Source organism: Trichosurus vulpecula, chromosome X, assembly GCF_011100635.1.
Source record: "Trichosurus vulpecula isolate mTriVul1 chromosome X, mTriVul1.pri, whole genome shotgun sequence".
In the NCBI taxonomy this organism is placed as follows: Eukaryota; Metazoa; Chordata; class Mammalia; order Diprotodontia; family Phalangeridae; genus Trichosurus; species Trichosurus vulpecula.
Window position 1 is genome coordinate 59,241,325 of NC_050582.1, and position 5,726 is coordinate 59,247,050.

Sequence of the window (5,726 nt, forward strand, 5' to 3'; positions counted from 1 at the left end):
AACAGGCTAGAAATATAGTAAAATCTTGCTCACAATGTATACCATATCTACCTCCCCCCCCAATACTGCAATCAACCCTCAAGGCCTTAAGCCTTTACAACTTTGGCAAATGGATGTCACTCACTACCAACCATTTGGTAAGCTTCAATACATCCACGTTACAATAGATACCTTTTCTTCATATACTATAGCCACTGCACAATCAGGGGAAGCCTCTACACACGTGATAGATCATCTCTTAGCCTACTTCATGGTGGCTGGTGTCCCAGAAACTCTAAAAACAGGTAATGGCCTGGCTTACACCAGCAAATCATTCAAAGAATTCTGTTCCATGTTCCAGATAAAACACATCACGGGAATCCCACACAATCCAACAGGACAGGCCATTGTAGAAAGGTGTAACAAGGACATTAAAATTCTCTTAGAAAAACAAAAGAAAGGGGGAGGCAGGCAGGAAAAAAGGGTAAGAATAAGGTTGGATCAAGTGCTATATAGTATAAATTTTCTAACACCAGATAACCAAAACTTAACCCCAGCACAAAAACATTTTAATGGACAAAAACAAAGGTTCCAGAATGATAAGGACATACCAGTCATGTGGAAAGACTCAAAAACAGGATGTTGGGAAGGGCCAGCAAGGCTACTAACATGGGAGTGAGGGTATGCTTGTGTCTCCCCAAATGATGCAGAAAAACCAATCTGGATCCCAGAAAAAAAACATCCAACCCTATGACTACATTGGCCAACAGGATAAGGATGCTCAAAATACAGAAAAAGCGCAGAACAGAGAAGAGGAGAAGAAACCAAAGACCCAGGAGGAGGGAGAGCTGCAAGAGTCTCACTACCCTTCTTGCCATGATGATGATTTTGGGGGTGAAAGAAAATAAGACTCACTAGGCATGTATGCCTTTTCCACCATGACTTAGGCTCACCACCTGGCAGAATACAACCAAGCTGCCAGGTGGCCTTGAACTTGATGTCTGGTTCAGACAGACGGGGTGTCATGGTCACCATGGGTCCCATCACTGTGAATCACAGTATATGGTACACACATCATTCGGGGGAGGGGGATTACTATGTACAAGCTTGTCTCTCATAGCCCTATTTTTTGTATCCATAAATTTATGGCATAATCATAATGTGACATGAGATATAAGTGATTTAGAATTTATCACCCACCTAATTGAACACAGCAAAGCCCCAGGAATTGATCCCGAAGGCATCACCGGTGGATTATTGCAACTCCTAAAAAAGTCAACCCGTTAAGCAACATTGTTGCCCTTTTTATTCCACTTTCTTCCCTTGTTTGCCTTCCTAACACTATCGTGTCTCATAAGGGCCTGTCTTCCACAGGTTATTATTTGACTCATCATTAGCTTGAGCTCCATCTTAAAATAACAGGGGGGAGATGTAGAAGGCCAGCTCTGAGAAAGTCCATTCTGGGATAAGATACAGGCCAGGTTTTCCCTGAAGACTGTTCTTGCCCTTGGGCTGATAACTCAGCAAGTGGGCTCTCCAAACCCAGCCTCAGCACACCCATGCTCTCTCCAAAGCTCCCTGGGCACACATGTGCTAAACATCACCTGTGAGCTGTTAATATGCTATTGTTACAGCAAAAAGGGAACAAAGCACGAGGAAGTCATGCAACGCAACAAATGTCTCACCGGTGAACTTGTTGATCTGCTTGCCTAAAAAGGTATATAAGCCCTGTCCCTCAGTTTAATAAATGGAGCTGTTCTTTACTCTTCCGCCTGGCCCGTGTACTCTTTTCACTCTCCATGGCATTCGACCATCTCCAGCCATTCCATGCCACAGCCGCTGGCAGCAAGACTGGAAGTGACAGTGGAAAGCAAGAGTCTTTGGTTTCCTATCTCAATTAGTGAATAGGTTGAATGAGTGAAAGTGTAGCCAGTGCTCTAAAGGGAGGCCAGGGAGGCTGTGTCACCAAGAGGGAGCCAGGTAGATCTCAGAGTGGGAAAGGGAAAGATTTAAGGTGAAAGCAAGTTTGTTACTTATGGAGCTGGTATTCCAGAAGGCACAGTGGAAGGGGTGTGTTGAGAGTGGGACACTGAGGGGTTGAATTGAGACATGAGTGGTTGGGGGAAAAGGGGAAAATGGAGAACTGAGTTTGAATGATGGGGGGTGAGTGTTTCAGAATCAGTGGGATGGAGAAGATATGACCAGGGTTAAGGTTATTAATCATTGAGGAATGATATCCGGTAATTTTTATTGTCCAGAGACTTATGACCTCAGGGTGGAATTCCCTCAGGACCTTAGTTCAGGCAAAGGGAGAAATTCTGTGAGCAGAAGGAATGTTGTTATTCTCCTCCCAAGCCAAGAGACCAAGCTAGAGTTTTAATGGATTCACTTTTCTCCTGTTTCCTGGGAAGGAGGAGTCTGGTACTCGATGGCATGGTATTTCTCCCCTTACCTCAAAGGCTGGAGCCTGGTGCCTGATGGAATGACATTTCTCCTTTTCTCCATGATGCTGGAGATGAGGAATCAACTCTGCATTGTAAAGTACTTAGCATAGTGTCACATGGTAAGTATACTCTCTCTCTCTCTCTGTCTGTTTCTGTCTTTCTCTGTATGTATACACATACACATACACACACACACACACACATACACTATTTACACAAAATACACCATCTCCTAACTCTGGTATCTTTAAAAAAGTTTTATTGATATTTTTTGTTTCTTACATTACCATAATTATTCCATGTATCCCTCCCCCTCCCCAAGAGCCATCCCATATGGCAAATAATATTATTAATAGAGGGGAAAAAGTCAGCACACCTGACTGATGCCCTGAAAAACTTGGAAAATAGGTGCAATGTGTAACACTTTCAGATCTCCCCTCTCCACTAAAGGGGTAGGTTGGGGGTGTTTTCTCATATCAAGTCTTATTAGATCTTTATAATTTGTAACATTTACTTTTGATTTTTTGTGGGTCATTATTTCTTCCATTTACATTGTTTTAGTCACGGTGTGTATATTGTTTTCCTGGCTCTGCTTACTTCATTTTGCTTCCATTCATATAGACCTTTCCATGCTTTTCTGTATTTGTCACATATATAATTTCTTACAGCATGGTAGTATCCCATTAAATTCATATACCGCAATTTGTTTAGCCATTCCCCAGTGGATGGCCATCTACTTTGTTTCCAATTCTTAGCTATCACAAAAAGTACTGCTATAAATATTTTGGAATATATAGGAAGCCATCAGGCTTCCTTGTGTTAAAAGCCCAGTAGTAGAATCTTTAGTTCAAAGGATATGGACACTTTAGTCATGATATATGCATAATTCCAAATTGTTTTCCAAAGTGATTGTACCACTTCACAGTCCCACAAACAATGTATTAGTGTCCCTATCATTCTACAACTTCTACAACAAAGATGATTGCCATTTTTGTCATTTTTGCCATCTTACAGGGTTTGAAGTGAAACCTCGGGGTTGTTCTGCTATACATTTCCCTTGTTATTAGTTATTTGGAGCATTTTTTCTTGTGGTTGTGAATGTGTGTGTGTCTGTGTGTGTGTCTGTGTGTGTGTCCGTGTGTGTGTGTATATCTTAGATATTAACCCTTATCAGAGAAATTCGATAGAGTTTTTTTTTCTATTGCACCACTCTCCTTCTTATCATTTGCATTAATATTGTTTATGCAGAAGCTTTTCCATTTCAACTAATTAATCTATTTTATCTTTTGTATTTGCCTCTATCTCATTTGGTTAAGAATACATCTCTTACCCATAACTGTGAGATCTGTTTTTCTTTCAATGTTTTTATAGTGTGATTTTTAATATTAAGGTCATGGAGAATGTATTGTGGAATGTAGTGTAAGGTATTTTTCTAAGCCTAATTTCTGCCAGTTTTTTGAAGTTTTTTTTTTTTATCAAATACGGAGTTTTTCCCTAGCTAACATATGTTTTCCACCTTATCAAACACTGGGTTCTTGTCTGTAAGGGGTTGGTGCCGACCCCGGAGCTGCTAGGACCCTAGTGCTTGGCCTGTTTCCTGGGTAAAACCAGACAGGCTGAGTAGGAGTTGGAACAGCAAGCGCCCGGAGGAAGGACTTCCGTCCTTAACAGCCCCCCTCATAGTCACCCTTCTCATGCAGGCAGAGTCCATCCACAAGGGACTCACAATCCCAGAAGGAGGAACCCAGCTGGCCACTACCTAATGCTTTTGAACCAGTGCCTAACACGACAATGCTTTGATACTTTACTTACTGGAACATCTTTGATACTTTACAAGGGCATCCTGCCCCGTGCCTCACATAGCTCATACAGCTCTGATATCAGCTGGCTACATGCCTGAGCCTTCCCATGCCTCCATAGATACTATAGGACAGCACCCCACTTTGTTCCCATACTCCTATAGAAACTATCTTGCAACAGCCCTAATTTTCCCATATGCCTGTAGGAATCATAGTTTACAACAATCCAGATTCTTCCCACCCGATATCGATCTTCCCATGCTGTCATCCCCTTACCCCCTGAACACCTGCTTTTGCTCATGTAGTGCAAAACCCTATAAAACTGGATAATGTCTCCCAATAAATCGGAGTCGTATCATCCCTGACTCCTGCCTCATCACTGCGTACTGAGATTGGGGTCCTTGCTGGTCAGGGACCCCCAACACTTGGCGCCCAACGTGGGGCTCAGGGGAACGCGCCACGGATAAGAGCCCCACGTCCAGTGAGACCCCTCGACCGCACTGAGGGAAGGACCGCATCGGCTGCCACGGAGCCGAGCTGCTCACGGAGGATACACTTATCTCAGCTCGCCCGCAAGTGACGGACTTACGAGTCTCCAGTACGTAACTTGAAAGCAGGGCCAGGAGCGCCATGTAAGACTTTCGGAGGAGGTAAGAGCCAAGGCCTTACCAATGGAGCTATCTGCATCCTTCACAGAATGTCGGGACTTAGAGACATTCTGTAAAATAATTTATAAGCTTAGCAAGAAACAGGGATGCATGATCCACATTAGAAAAATTAGGGATTTCATAAACATTCTTAAGGAAGTTTCTCCTTGAATAGAGCAGCGCCCCCCTGTCACCCTGGAGGAGGATGAGGGGGCAAGCGAAAGGATGGTGTGGCAGTTCTCTCTGTCTGCTCAAACAGGGGAAGCTGCATCCCGGGTTGTGGAAACAGGGGAGGTAGGAAGAGCCTGGAGTGGAGACAGGTACAGACCACCCTTTAGTGTTCCGCAACCAGAATTGCAATCCCCTTTACAATTGATGCTCACTAAATTACGGAGGGAAGGCCAGCTAGGGGCACCACACCACAACAGGGTTAGACTCCAAGGACAAGATACCAGAAAAAAGCAACTTAGAATATGATCCGGAGGAAAGAATGAAGTGTCCTTCGGCCCCTCCCCAACTCCTCAATATAAATCCATTTAAGCATGGTACCTGGCCTCTGTTACATCAGAGGGCCAAGCATTTTTTATATAGGATTCAAAAAATCCCCTCTGTGTTTTGCCTGTGTCTGTGTTCTGTGTCTGCGTTTCTGTGTGAGTGTGTAATCCGACATCCTGTATTGTTCACTGTCTCTTTCTCTCCCTCCCTGGCTCCAGTCTCTTCAGAAGAGCAGGAGGGCGGGGGAGAGAGAAAAAGAGACGAAAATGTCTTCTTGTTTATACGGTTTAAAATCGCTAGAAATAATGCTTTCTTTCCCCCTTCATTCCAAATGTGGCCAGTTTGGGTGTGAGGAGAGATAA